The 15,000-nt window shown below is 62.0% G+C and overlaps 1 non-coding gene and 1 pseudogene across 1 annotated transcript; both read right to left on the bottom strand.

Annotated features, from left to right (window-relative positions):
• The window catches only part of LOC136210448 (28S ribosomal RNA), a 4,449-nt pseudogene extending 2,102 nt beyond the window's left edge, over positions 1 to 2,347 (bottom strand).
• A 498-nt stretch (positions 2,348 to 2,845) lies between these two features.
• LOC136210452 (5.8S ribosomal RNA) lies at positions 2,846 to 2,998 on the bottom strand. Its single transcript, XR_010678058.1, has one exon. It is a non-coding gene; the product is annotated as a 5.8S ribosomal RNA (ribosomal RNA).
• Positions 2,999 to 15,000: the final 12,002 nt, after the last annotated feature.

Below are 15,000 nucleotides of genomic sequence, written 5' to 3'. Positions count from 1 at the left end.
ACGAGAGGCTAGCGCCTCGGTACCTCCGACTCGTCAACACAAGCACCTCTCGCGCGTCGATCTCTGTCGACGTCGGGGTGTGAGTCACACTCGCGTCCGCTCCGGGGCCGGCACGGACGGTGTACCGGCCGCTCGGGTGGTTGGGCGGCGCTCGCGTCGTCGGAGGTCGAGGGGCCTCGTCGTCTTCGTGTGGTCGTTGTGTCGGCGCTGATGCGCCATTGACTGACGGACGGACGGCCGAGCGTCGGTCGTCGTGGGGTCCGCGTTGTAGGGCCTTCGCCCGTGGCTTAGGATCGACTAACACTTGTGCAACGGCTGTTGACAAGAAACCCTTCTCCGCGTCAGTCCTCCAGGACCTCTCCAGAGTATTTGCTACTACCACCAAGATCTGCGCCGACGGCGGCTCCGGGCGGGCTCGCGCCCTGAACCCTTCTGCGCTCACCGCCGCGCCCTCCTACTCGTCAGGGTCTACCCGAGGCGCGTTCCCGCCGCCGGCGCGCTCCCGGCCCGTTTGACGGGGCACCGGAGAGCGGCTCGAGCGGCGACGTCGCCCGTGCTATACCGCTGACGGCCGGGTATCGGCACGCTACTCCTAGCGCCAGACATTTTCGGAACCACCGGCATCGGCAGGTGAGTCGTTACACACTCCTTAGCGGATGCCAACTTCCATGGCCACCGTCCTGCTGTCGCACGCCGGCGTCCGACCATTGAACGGGTGTCTGTAATTTCGGTAGCGATTTAGGCGCCTTAACCCGGCGTTCGGTTCACCCCGCATCGTCAGTCCTGCTTACCAGAACGGACCCACTGGGCTCAGCTCTCATCCGTCGGTGTCGCGCGACCGCCCCCGAGGGGACGCTCGCCGGGCTTCGTCCGCCGGGAAAGCCCCCGGTCTCACCCGTTCGGAGTTTGAGAATAGGTCGAGACCGTTGCGGCCCCGAGAAGCCTCTAATCATTCGCTCTACCGGGGATGGGATTGCGAGCCGGCGCGGAACTCGTCGTACGGTCCGCGCTGATCGAGCGCCAGCTATCCTGAGGGAAATTTCGGAGGGAACCAGCTACTAGATGGTTCGATTGGTCTTTCGCCCCTATACCCAGCTCGGACGATCGATTTGCACGTCAGAACCGCTGCGGACCTCCGCCAGGGTTTCCCCTGGTTTCGTCCTGGCCGGGCATAGTTCACCATCTTTCGGGTCCTACCGTGCGCGCTTCGAGAGCGCCTCTGCTCGCCGCTCTGGGTGGCGGGTATCTGCTCGGCGCCCCGGGATTGCTGCGACGGGCCGCCTAGGACGGGCACCGCCGGGGTACGCGCGGAGTTTGGAGCCCCGTTTCCCCCGGCCCCGTCGTTTCGTCCCTTGCGCTTAGCGCTCACTTTCATTGCGCCTCGGGGTTTAGTACGTGCTCCCGATGACTCGCGCGCACGCTAGACTCCTTGGTCCGTGTTTCAAGACGGGTCGGTAGGGGTCCCGGTAGATCTCCCGCCGACCGAGCCGCACCGCCCCTGAGAGCGGTGGCCCGGCCGATTCTCGACCGCGGTGCCTGGCGAAGACCGGCTCCCGCGAGGGGACACTCCGCGAGGAGGCCCCTCGGCGGGCGGACCGCCGCACCGCGAGTCGCGGGTGCCTCCGCGGGCGGGGATCGAGGTAGCCGCGAGGGCTCCGTTCAAGACCGGCGTCCGCCGCTCGGCGAGTCGCGTCGTCGACGCTTTCGTATTGGCCCAGAGCAACCCCTTGCTGACTTCAACGCGAGCAAGCGCGCAGACGACTCGCCGGCCATCGGACGCCTGACGGATCCTCCTGCCCGGAGGGTCTCGCCCGAGCCCCGACCGTTTGTTCTGTGCCGAACCCCCGAACGGTTTCACGTACTCTTTAACTCTCTCTGCAGAGTCCTTTTCAACTTTCCCGAACGGTACTTGTCCTCTATCGGTCTCGCGGCGATGTTTAGCCTTAGATGGAGTTTACCACCTCTTAGGGCTGCACTACCAAGCGACCCGACTCTTAGGAGAGGTCCTCCCGCCGCTCCGTGCCGGTCTCTACGGGTCTTTCACCCTCTACGGAATCCGATAACAGGAAGCCGTTCCAGGACGGGGTTTTTTAGGCCCACTCGCTGCATTTGGACCGTGCACGGGCCCCGGGCGCCGACCCGAAGGCCGACGCTCGGAGAACCGCGAGCGGGATGATCGGACCCTCCCGAACACCACATTCCCCGGCCGACGGCTCCCGCCGACGGGGTTCGGTGCTGGGCTTCTCCCTGTTCGCTCGCCGCTACTGAGGGAATCCTTGTTAGTTTCTTTTCCTCCGCTTGCTGATATGCTTAAATCTAGCGGGTAGTCTCGCCTGATCCGAGGTCGGAAGATGTGATCGGCGCGGCGCCCCGTCTGCGGACCCTCGCTTGCGCGGGGTCCCGGGCGCCGCGCCTAGGCGCGTCCGACCCGTCGTCTCCGGCGCTCGAGCCCTCGCACGGACTCTACGACGGCGGTCCGCTCGACCGGCCGATGGTCCCTCCCCCGAGGTGACGACGGACGCCGCTTCTTGGATTGACCGAGTGCGGTCCGTCAGGGGGGGGCTCGGCCGGGGGCGAGACTTCGCCGTCCCGTGCGGGGCCGTGCTGCCCGTTGGAGACCGGGTCGGGCCCGCTCGGACGGTGAGCGGGCCCGACGACGCGACCGCTCGAAGGCGGCTCTCTGAAGGGACGCCGTCCGCGCCCCGAGGGGGCGGCCGGTGAGCCCTCGTATCGCCCCCCTCGAGCGAGGGAGGCAGTCCAGCGAGGTGGCGGGTTTGACCGCCACCGAGACACCGCCGCGCGACGACGTTCCGTAAAACGGTCCGCGCGCGTGCAGAGGTGTACCCGACCCTCGGACAGGCGTGGCCCACGTGGTGGGCCGCCATATGCGTTCGACGCGTCGATGATCTGTTCAATAAATAATGCATTTTACACTGTGACTCGCATTTCGCTGCGGTCTTCATCGATCCGCGAGCCGAGTGATCCACCGTTCGGGGTTATCTTTCATCGTGTGTGTGTGTGTTGTGCTTAACGCGCGCACCGTCTCAGCGGGCGCGCGCGGCGACGGGCTCTCGCCCTCTCGCCCGAAGGCGGGGCGCCCGTCGCCGAGTCGACAAGAGGCCAAGTTCTCCGTGAACCGTCGATCGCTCCCCGGCCCGCCGTCGGTCTCGACGTACCCGACGACACTTGGGTCTTCGGCGGGCCGATCCCCGCGGCAGCGCCGAGGCGGCTGCGTCGGGGTCGGGAGCGAGCGGCATCGGAGCTCGCCGACTCGTCGGTCGGCGGCGTTTCCTCTGATATAGTTAAGCGCGTCGTCCACTCGCGCGGACACCTCGGGCGACGCCCTGGGTCCGACGACGACGACGACGACGACGACGATCGGGGTGAGCCGTCGACCGCCCGGCCAGCAACGTGTGCGTGCGGCCGGCCTGTGTCCCGCGGGACGGCTCGGTGTGATCGTGCTTCGACAATGATCCTTCCGCAGGTTCACCTACGGAAACCTTGTTACGACTTTTACTTCCTCTAAACGATCGGGCTCGGTCGACTTTCCGCGGCACAAAACCGCATGCTGCACCGGCGGCCCCGCACGAAGCGGGTCGCCGGCGAGCCGGTAGGAGGTCCTCGCCGAACCGCTCGATCGGTAGTAGCGACGGGCGGTGTGTACAAAGGGCAGGGACTTAATCGCCGCGAGGTTATGACTCGCGACTACTGGGAATTCCTCGTTCGCGGGGAACAATTGCAAGCCCCGGTCCCTTCCACGGACGGGATTCAAGGGTTTACCGATGTCTCTCGACGTAGGGTAGAACACGCTGATCCGTCCATTGTAGCACGCGTGCCGCCCAGGACATCTAAGGGCATCACAGACCTGTTATCGCTCCGTATCGCACGGCTGACTGCGCCGTTTGTCCCTCTAAGAAGCTGAGTAAAGTCCCGCCGGTAGCGAGCGTGTCCGGCCCCCGAGAGGACCGGGCCCTCCGACTCACTGCTCCCGACGGTAAACGACTGACACGCACGGCGCGAGCCGCGGCGCCAGCCGCCCCGCCGGGGTCTCGCCCACCCGAGGGCGGGCGGACGGAGTACGGATCACGATACCGGGTCCCGGGCTTAGAGCCCCCCGTCCAAAGACGACCGCCCGCGAGCGAACGGCCGCTCGGGAGCGGGAGGCGCCCGGATCGCCTAACTAGCAGGACGGGGTCTCGTTCGTTATCGGAATTAACCAGACAAATCACTCCACCAACTAAGAACGGCCATGCACCACCACCCACCGAATCGAGAAAGAACTCTCAATCTGTCAATCCTTCCGGTGTCCGGGCCTGGTGAGGTTTCCCGTGTTGAGTCAAATTAAGCCGCAGGCTCCACTCCTGGTGGTGCCCTTCCGTCAATTCCTTTAAGTTCCAGTTTTGCAACCATACTTCCCCCGGAACCCGTTAGCTTTGGTTTCCCGGAAGCGGCCCGCCGAGCCATAACGGAGGGATCGTCGGCGGATCGCTAGCTGGCATAGTTTACGGTCAGAACTAGGGCGGTATCTGATCGCCTTCGAACCTCTGACTTTCGTTCTTGATCAACGAGAACGTGCTTGACAAGCGCCTTCGCAGCCGTTCGTCTTGCGACGGTCCAAGAATTTCACCTCTAACGTCGCAATACGGATGCCCCCGTCCGCCCCTATCGATCATTACCTCGGACCCCGCAAAGACCCGCCGCGCCGTCAGACGCCGGTGCCCGCACGAAGCGGGTTTCCGACGCTGCCGGGTCGGCGACGAGCCTGGTGAACCGACGAAAACCCGGAGCCGAGGTCGTATTCTGTTATCCCATGCACCTGTATGCGGGCCACGCCCTTTCGGACGTTTTTTGAACGCCTCGCGATGAGCACTCTAATTTGTTCAAGGTAAGTGTGCCGGCCCGCAGCGACACTCAATGAAGGGCACCGCAGCGGGAAGTTGGCGGACGGTCTCCCGGCGAAGCCGGGCGAGGCGAACCTCACCGTGCCGCCGGTAAGCCCGATCGGGCCCGCTCTCCCGGGCGCCGACCCGAGGGACGGCGCCGGGACTGCCGAGCGGGAGCCCGGGCCCGGTCCCGGAGGACCCCGGTAGGCCGCGCTTGATCCGCGCGCGAGGCGCGGGATGTGGGCCAACGACTCTGACCGGCGGGGGGCCGGAACTGCGTCCCGAGTCCGCGAGCGGACAGGCAAGCCCGGCGGACGGCGCCGCTACCGCCACCGGCCGGATGTTCCGCTAACGCGTCGGTGTGCAACGGGACTGAGCCCGTCGAACCGTCGGCGCGGAACACAATTCTGACTACGAGCTTTTTAACCGCAACAACATTAGTATACGCTGTTGGAGCTGGAATTACCGCGGCTGCTGGCACCAGACTTGCCCTCCAATGGGTCCTCGTCGCCTTGTTTACGGGGCGCTCATTCCGATCACGGGGCCTCGGTTGAGTCCCGCATCGGTATTTTCCGTCACTACCTCCCCGTGCCGGGAGTGGGTAATTTGCGCGCCTGCTGCCTTCCTTGGATGTGGTAGCCGTTTCTCAGGCTCCCTCTCCGGAATCGAACCCTGATTCCCCGTTACCCGTCGCAACCACGGTAAGCCTCTAACATACCGTCGCAAGTTGATAAGGCAGACGTTTGAAGGATGCGTCGCCCGGCCCGCAAGGGGCCGATGCGATCGGCCGGAGTTATTCGGAATCGTCCAGTGTGCACGCGAGGTGCTAGGAGGACCGCGGACCCGAGGGACCGCGGTGTCGGTTTTGATCTAATAAAAGCGTCCCTGCCCCGGGCGAACCCGGGGAGTTGCCGGGACTCTGTCGGCATGTATTAGCTCTAGAATTACCACAGTTATCCATGTAGGGTGTGGCACGATCCTGTGAACGACAACTGATTTAATGAGCCTTTCGCGGTTCCACCTTAGTTCGGCTTGCACTGAGACATGCATGGCTTAGTCTTTGAGACGAGCATATGACTACTGGCAGGATCAACCAGATTGCTTGCGTTGACGAGGGTCCGCGGGCCGCGGGACGGAGTCCCGCGCTTGCTTCCCGGTCCCCTGCGTCTCGGCTCCCGCAGCGTGCCACCGCTGCGACTTCCTCGAGGACCGTCCGTCCTACGGCCGCCGAGGAGTCGCCCGGGGACGCCACGCGGGAACGGCGTTCTCGGTCGTCGAGCGACGCTCGTCGACCGGGTCCGCGCACCGATTCCGCTTACCAAGAGGCTGCGTTTCGGATGGGCCGACGCCCCGGCTGGATGCCGACGCGACGACCCGTGAGGATGTCACGGTTGGGTTTTTCCGAGTGACTGGGTCGGCCGTCCGCTCGCTTCCGCGACTGAGAGCCGCGGGAGACGACGAACCGACAGGCTTTCTTGCGTCCGGCTCGTGGCCAGGACTTCCATTTGAGCGGCCGCAGTGCGGTCCGCATACGTCGTTGCGACGTCGCGAACGTCGGGCTCTCGGAAGAGTCCCGTACCGATCGCCCTCGGGCATGATGTGAGGCGTCGTCTACGCCCTGCCGCTCGTACAGGAGATGCGCTGGCTCGGCGAGCTTCGCGTCAATCTGCGGCGTTGTAGTGGTTTCCCGGCCAAGGGATCATTATGGCTCGTAGTGATTTCCCGGCCAAGGGATCATTATGGCTTGGTTTGCCCGCGAAGCTACGACCGACGGCTCGACCGCCGTCCTCGGCCGGTCGTCGGACGTGCCCGCGGGTCTGGGCCCCTGCCCTTTCGCTGCGTTCTCTCTCTGTCGTCTCGCCCCCCTATATAAGGGTGACGCTCCGCGCTCGACGCGGAACGCGATTTTCTACCGAGACTTTCAAAATTCCGGCTGCTCGCTCACGAGGAAAATAAAAAAATCACGGCTCGAAATTTTCGTACCGAGACCGTTTGTCCGATCGCTGGTCCGCCACGGTGTCCAATCCCGCGAGACACTGTCCGTAGTCCTCGGCCTGTCGACGAGAGCGCTGGCCCACGTGCTCGCCAGAGAATCGGAGACTCAGGCCCCCACCGTTCGTCCATCCGTCACCGCGAGTCATCGGGCGGTGCCATGCCCCGAGAGACACGGCCGCCGTCCTCGGCCGGTCAACGGGGCGAGATGGCCCGCGAGTGTGAGCAGATTCACGGCTCGAGACTTAGAAAAATTTTGGGGTCATAACCGTTCGTCCCATCGCGTGTCCCCTCGCGGTTCCGTGCCCTGTCGTGAGACTCGGCCGCCGTCCTCGGCCGGTCGACGGGCGTGCTGGTCCACGGGAATGCTTTGCGACGGGACTCAGGACCCCTCCGTTCGTCCGTCACCGCGGGTCTTCAAGAATGAGCGTCGGACCAGGAGACTAGGCCGCCGTGCTCGGCCGATAGACGGGCGTGCTGCCCCATGAGCTTGCCACGGCTCTGAGTCGACATCTCGAGACTCTAACCCCCCCATATAAGGGTGACGCTCCGCGCTCGACGCGGAACGCGATTTTGTACCGTGGTTTTTCATAATCACCGGGGAGCTTCTCGGTGATTTTTTCTGAAGCACGGTACGAAACTTCTCTACCGAGGCGGTCCCGTCCAGCCGTGGGGTCGCCCGCGTCGGAGATTCCCAAGGCGCGGCCGGGGTGTGCCTCGGTCAGTCGGACGGGCGTGCTGGCCCACGAGAATGCCTTGGTTCGAGACTCGGGACCCCTCCGTTCGTCCGTCACCGCGGGTCATCACTACGGGCATCGCACCAAGAGACTAGGCCGCTGTGCTCGGCCGTTAGACGTGCGTGCTGGCCCGTGAGAATGCCTTGGCTCGGGACTCGGGACCCCTCCGTTCCTCCGTCACCGCGGGTCATCACTACGGGCATCGCACCAAGAGACTAGGCCGCTGTGCTCGGCCGTTAGACGTGCGTGCTGGCCCGTGAGAATGCCTTGGCTCGGGACTCGGGACCCCTCCGTTCCTCCGTCACCGCGGGTCATCACTACGGGCGTAGCACCAAGAGACTAGGCCGCTGTGCTCGGCCGTTAGACGTGCGTGCTGGCCCGTGAGAATGCCTTGGCTCGGGACTCGGGACCCCTCCGTTCGTCCGTCACCGCGGGTCATCACTACGGGCGTAGCACCAAGAGACTAGGCCGCTGTGCTCGGCCGTTAGACGTGCGTGCTGGCCCGTGAGAATGCCTTGGCTCGGGACTCGGGACCCCTCCGTTCGTCCGTCACCGCGGGTCATCACTACGGGCGTAGCACCAAGAGACTAGGCCGCTGTGCTCGGCCAATAGTCGTGCGTGCTGGCCCGTGAGAATGCCTTGGCTCGGGACTCGGGACCTCTCCGTTCGTCCGTCACCGCGGGTCATCACTACGGGCGTAGCACCAAGAGACTAGGCCGCTGTGCTCGGCCGTTAGACGTGCGTGCTGGCCCGTGAGAATGCCTTGGCTCGGGACTCGGGACCCCTCCGTCCGTCCGTCACCGCGGGTCATCACTACGGGCGTAGCACCAAGAGACTAGGCAGCTGTGCTCGGCCGTTAGACGTGCGTGCTGGCCCGTGAGAATGCCTTGGGTCGGGACTCGGGACCCCTCCGTTCGTCCGTCACCGCGGGTCATCACTACGGGCGTAGCACCAAGAGACTAGGCCGCTGTGCTCGGCCGTTAGACGTGCGTGCTGGCCCGCGAGAATGCCTCGGCTCGGGACTCGGGACCCCTCCGTCCGTCCGTCACCGCGGGTCATCACTACGGGCGTAGCACCAAGAGACAAGGCCGCCGTGCTCGGCCGTTAGACGTGCGTGCTGGCCCGTGAGAATGCCTTGGCTCGGGACTCGGGACCCCTCCGTCCGTCCGTCACCGCGGGTCATCACTACGGGCGTAGCACCAAGAGACTAGGCCGCTGTGCTCGGCCGATAGACGGGCGTGCTGCCCCAAGAGCTTGCCACGGCTCTGAGTCGACATCTCGAGACTCCAAGGCCCCCCATATAAGGGTGACGCTCCGCGCTCGACGCGGAACGCGATTTTGTACCGTGATTTTTCATAATCACCGGGGAGCTTCTCGGTGATTTTTTCTGAAGCACGGTACGAAACTCCTCTACCGAGGCGGTCCCGTCCAGCCGTGGGGTCGCCCGCGTCGGAGATTCCCGAGGCACGGCTGGGGTGTGCCTCGGTCAGTCGGACGGGCGTGCTGGCCCAAGAGAATGCCTTGGTTCGAGACTCGGGACCCCTCCGTTCGTCCGTCACGGCGGGTGATCACTACGGGCATCGCACCAAGAGACTAGGCCGCTGTGCTCGGCCGTTAGACGTGCGTGCTGGCCCGTGAGAATGCCTTGGCTCGGGACTCGGGACCCCTCCGTCCGTCCGTCACCGCGGGTCATCACTACGGGCGTAGCACCAAGGGACTAGGCCGCTGTGCTCGGCCGTTAGACGTGCGTGCTGGCCCGTGAGAATGCCTTGGGTCGGGACTCGGGACCCCTCCGTTCGTCCGTCACCGCGGGTCATCAGTACGGGCGTACCACCAAGAGACTAGGCCGCTGTGCTCGGCCGTTAGACGTGCGTGCTGGCCCGTGAGAATGCCTTGGCTCGGGACTCGGGACCCCTCCGTTCGTCCGTCACCGCGGGTCATCACTACGGGCATCGCACCAAGAGACTAGGCCGCCGTGCTCGGCCGTTAGACGTGCGTGCTGGCCCGTGAGAATGCCTTGGCTCGGGACTCGGGACCCCTCCGTTCGTCCGTCACCGCGGGTCATCACTACGGGCATCGCACCAAGAGACTAGGCCGCCGTGCTCGGCCGTTAGACGTGCGTGCTGGCCCGTGAGAATGCCTTGGCTCGGGACTCGGGACCCCTCCGTCCGTCCGTCACCGCGGGTCATCACTACGGGCGTAGCACCAAGAGACTAGGCCGCTGTGCTCGGCCAATAGACGGGCGTGCTGCCCCAAGAGCTTGCCACGGCTCTGAGTCGACATCTCGAGACTCTAACCCCCCCATATAAGGGTGACGCTCCGCGCTCGACGCGGAACGCGATTTTGTACCGTGGTTTTTCATAATCACCGGGGAGCTTCTCGGTGATTTTTTCTGAAGCACGGTACGAAACTCCTCTACCGAGGCGGTCCCGTCCAGCCGTGGGGTCGCCCGCGTCGGAGATTCCCGAGGCACGGCTGGGGTGTGCCTCGGTCAGTCGGACGGGCGTGCTGGCCCAAGAGAATGCCTTGGTTCGAGACTCGGGACCCCTCCGTTCGTCCGTCACGGCGGGTGATCACTACGGGCATCGCACCAAGAGACTAGGCCGCTGTGCTCGGCCGTTAGACGTGCGTGCTGGCCCGTGAGAATGCCTTGGCTCGGGACTCGGGACCCCTCCGTCCGTCCGTCACCGCGGGTCATCACTACGGGCGTAGCACCAAGGGACTAGGCCGCTGTGCTCGGCCGTTAAACGTGCGTGCTGGCCCGTGAGAATGCCTTGGCTTTGGACTCGGGACCCCTCCGTCCGTCCGTCGCCGCGGGTCATCACTACGGGCGTAGCACCAAGAGACTAGGCCGCTGTGCTCGGCCAATAGACGGGCGTGCTGCCCCAAGAGCTTGCCACGGCTCTGAGTCGACACCTCGAGACTCTAACCCCCCCATATAAGGGTGACGCTCCGCGCTCGACGCGGAACGCGATTTTGTACCGTGTTTTTTCATAATCACCGGGGAGCTTCTCGGTGATTTTTTCTGAAGCACGGTACGAAACTTCTCTACCGAGGCGGTCCCGTCCAGCCGTGGGATCGCCCGCGTCGGAGATTCCCGAGGCTCGGCCGGGGTGTGCCTCGGTCAGTCGGACGGGCGTGCTGGCCCCAGAGAATGCCTTGGATCGGGACTCGGGACCCCTCCGTTCGTCCGTCACCGCGGGTCTTCTCGCAGTAACTCGCACCGAGAGACTAGGCCGCCGTGCTCGGCCGTTAGACGTGCGTGCTGGCCCCAGAGAATGCCTTGGATCGGGACCCGGGACCCCTCCGTTCGTCCGTCACCGCGGGTCTTCCCGACGGGCGTAGCACCAAGAGACTAGGCCGCCGTGCTCGGCCGGTCGAAGGGCTTGCTGCCCCGTGAGCTTGCCACGGCTCTGAGTGGGGCTCCACTATCATTTTTTCCGAATCACGGTACGAAACTATTCTACCGAGGCGGTCCCGTCCCGCCGTGGTGTCTCCCGCGTCGGAGATTCCCGAGGCCCGGCAGGGGTGCCTTGGCCAGTCGGACGGGGCGCTCGGGATTCACGGCTCGGGACAGGGTAGGTAAGGTCGGGTAGGTCACCGACACCGTGGGTCGAGTGTCTCGTTTTTTCTTTATTTTTCGAATTTTGACTTAGAAAAAAAAAAATTTTTTTTCGTCTCGACTGGCCCCCCTATATAAGGGTGACGCTCCGCGCTCGACGCGGAACGCGATTTTCTACCGTAACTTTTCAAAATCACCGGGGAGCTTCTCGGTGATTTTTTCTGAAGCACGGTACGAAATTTTTCTACCGAGGCGATCGCGTCCCGACGCAGGGCTTCCCCGGTCGGAATTTTCGAGTCTCGGTAGGGGACTTAGAAAATTTTTCGGAAATTTTTTTTTCGACTAATTTTTTTTTTACAAAAATTTTTTTTGAAAATTTTTTTTTTTCGAAAAATCATTTTCGAAAAAAATTTTTTTTCGAAATTTTTTTTTTTCAAAAATTTTTTTTGAAAATTTTTTTTTTTCGGAAAATCATTTTCGAAAAATTTTTTTTTTCCAATTTTTTTTTTCCAATTTTTTTTTTTTCCCAATTTTTTTTTTACAAAAATTTTTTTTGAAAAATTTTTTTTTTCGAATTTTTTTTTTTCAATTACTTTTTTTTTTCAATTTTTTTTTTTAATTTTTTTTTTTTTTTTTTAATTCCTTTTTCCTTTACAGAAACGGGGTAGTCATGCCTGCTGAAAGTGTTTCGGGATCCGCGTCTCGGGACTTGTAAATATTTTCGTCGCTTTTTTTTTTAATTTTTTTGAATGTCCTCGCACGCAAGCGGGGTGGTCATGGGTGCTTCAAGTGTCACCTGCGCGTTCGAATCAGGGCGCCCCATGTGAAATAGGTACTGCGCAGGCTGGTCGGCGTCGGCGTCGACGTCGGCGAGTACGGACGGTCACACACGGACTATGTAATATGTTTCCTGCGTGAAATTCAACGGGGAGTCGGAATTTGGGGTCGCGGAAGTGGTTGGAAGGGGTGCGGAGGCGAAAACGGGTCGCGGCGACTTTGAAACGCGTTTTTCGGGGGGAAGGAGCGGTGCGACGGGTCCGGGATGGTGATGGTCGGACGCGGAAGGTACGGTTTCTTTCTGGTTTTTGGGTCGGGATAGGGGCTAGCTGGAACGGTTGACGAGATACGAGGCGTCGAAGTCGGGGCCTAGTTGCGGCGGCTCTATCGGTCGGACGGGCACGTGTGTCCGCGAGGAGGTGCTCGGGGTGAGCGAGAATGTCGTGTAAAAGTTACGGGAGGATCCGTCGTCGAGCAACGGCGCTACACACTTTCGAAGCGGCCCACGTAAGTAACCATAGGCATACTTTTCGAGTTAGACACTTATCCCCACGTAAAATTGCACGAGGAGTCGATTGGGACATGTTTCAGGTCGATCCGAGCAGTATTTCCAGAGTTACGGGCCGAGAGACGTCGTGCGGTGCCCGGCCCTGGTCGCCGACCCTTGTGGCGTCCTTATCTCGGTGGGTTTTGCTCGGAGCGAGCTGGGAATGCCTTCAATCGACTCCTCGCGTCATTTCACGTGGGAGTACACTCGTTTCCGATCGATAGGGGACGAAAAATTTCAAGACGAAAAATCGGTGCGAAAAAAAGACGATGGTACCCCTTGGATTTTTTTCGGTTTCCCAGTGGGGGAACGAAAATCGAGTTAGACACTTATTCCCACGTAAAATTGCACGAGGAGTCGATTGGGACATGTTTCAGGTCGATCCGAGCAGTATTTCCGGAGTTACGGGCCGTGAGACGTCGTGCGGTGCCCGGCCCTGGTCGCCGACCCTTGTGGCGTCCGTATCTCGGTGGGTTTTGCTCGGAGCGAGCTGGGAATGCCTTCAATCGACTCCTCGCGTCATTTCACGTGGGAGTACACTCCTTTCCGATCGATAGGGGACGAATAATTTCAAGACGAAAAATCGGTGCGAAAAAAAGACGATGGTACCCCTTGGATTTTTTTCGGTTTCCCAGTGGGGGAACGAAAATCGAGTTAGACACTTATTCCCACGTAAAATTGCACGAGGAGTCGATTGGGACATGTTTCAGGTCGATCCGAGCAGTATTTCCGGAGTTACGGGCCGTGAGACGTCGTGCGGTGCCCGGCCCTGGTCGCCGACCCTTGTGGCGTCCGTATCTCGGTGGGTTTTGCTCGGAGCGAGCTGGGAATGCCTTCAATCGACTCCTCGCGTCATTTCACGTGGGAGTACACTCATTTCCGATCGATAGGGGACGAATAATTTCAAGACGAAAAATCGGTGCGAAAAAAAGACGATGGTACCCCTTGGATTTTTTTCGGTTTCCCAGTGGGGGAACGAAAATCGAGTTAGACACTTATCCCCACGTAAAATTGCACGAGGAGTCGATTGGGACATGTTTCAGGTCGATCCGAGCAGTATTTCCAGAGTTAGTGGCCGAGAGACGTCGTGCGGTGCCCGGCCCTTGTCATAGTTGGTCAAAGTATTCGTAGTCAGACGCACCTCGGTCGTGGTCGCGGCAGTCAAAATTATTCAAAGTCTCCTTGGTCCATGTTAGGTTAGGTTAGGTTAGGTTAGGTTAGGTTAGGTTAGGTTAGGTTAGGTTAGGTTAGTTTAGCCAGTCAGTCAGTCAGTCAGTCAGTCAGTCAGTCAGTCAGTCAGTCAGTCAGTCAGTCAGTCAGTCAGTCAGTCAGTCAGTCAGTCAGTCAGTCAGTCACTCACTCAGAGTCACCGGGACACGACTCGCGGGCCCGGCAGCGTCGTCAGCTCAGAAATCACGGCTCGGGACTTAGCGCGATTCACTCGACTCGACCAGCGAGCCGAGCCGGTCATTACCCAACCCAACCCCGCTCGGTGGACTATCAACAACGTACTCTCCGCTCGGAGGGTCCAGTCTAGACGACAAGACGGACCGTCCGGGCTCGGTACTCGGCACTCGGCACGAGGCTCGCTCTCCGTCGCAACGGCAAGTCACGGTTCGGGACTTAGAGCGATTCGCTAGTCGACGACGGGACCCGACAGCGCGGGCCCGGCAGAGTCGTCAGCTCGGAGAGCACGGCTCGGGACTTAGAGCGATTCGCTGGTCGACGACGGGACCCGACGGCGCGGGCCCGGCAGCCTTGTCACCTCGGGTGAGCACGGCTCGGGACTTAGAGCGATTCACTCGACTCGACTCGGCTCGACTCGACCTACCACCAACGCACTCTCGCTCGACGGGTCCCGTCCGGGCCCGCAACGCCAAGACACGGCTCGGGACTTAGCGCGATTCACGCGTCTCGACTCGACTCGACTCGACTCGACTCGACCAGCGAGCCTGCCCGGTCATCACCCAACCCAACCCAACCCTGATCGGTGGACTATCACCAACGTACTCTCGCCCGGAGGGTCCAGTCTAGACGACAAGACGGACCGTCCGGGGTGGGTACTCGGCACTCGGCACGAGGCTCGCTCGCCGTCGCAACGGCGAGTCACGGCTCGGGACTTAGAGCGATTCGCTAGTCGACGACGGGACCCGACAGCGCGGGCCCGGCAGAGTCGTCAGCTCGGAGAGCACGGCTCGGGACTTAGAGCGATTCGCTGGTCGACGACGGGACCCGACACCGCGGGCCCGGCAGCGTCGTCAGCTCGGAGAGCACGGCTCGGGACTTAGCGCGATTCACTCGACTCGACTCGACTCGACTCGGCTCGACTCGACCAGCGAGCCGACCTACCACCAACGCACTCCCGCTCGACGGGTCCCGTCCGGGCCCGCAACGCCAAGACACGGCTCGGGACTTAGCGCGATTCACTCGTCTCGACTCGACTCGACTCGACTCGACTCGACTCGACCAGCGAGCCGGCCCGGTCATCACCCAACCCAACCC

Source organism: Euphorbia lathyris, unplaced genomic scaffold (assembly GCF_963576675.1).
Source record: "Euphorbia lathyris unplaced genomic scaffold, ddEupLath1.1 SCAFFOLD_19, whole genome shotgun sequence".
NCBI classification, from domain to species: domain Eukaryota; kingdom Viridiplantae; phylum Streptophyta; class Magnoliopsida; order Malpighiales; family Euphorbiaceae; genus Euphorbia; species Euphorbia lathyris.
The sequence above is the reverse complement of the archived record's forward strand: the minus strand, read 5'-3'. Positions and strand labels throughout refer to the sequence as shown.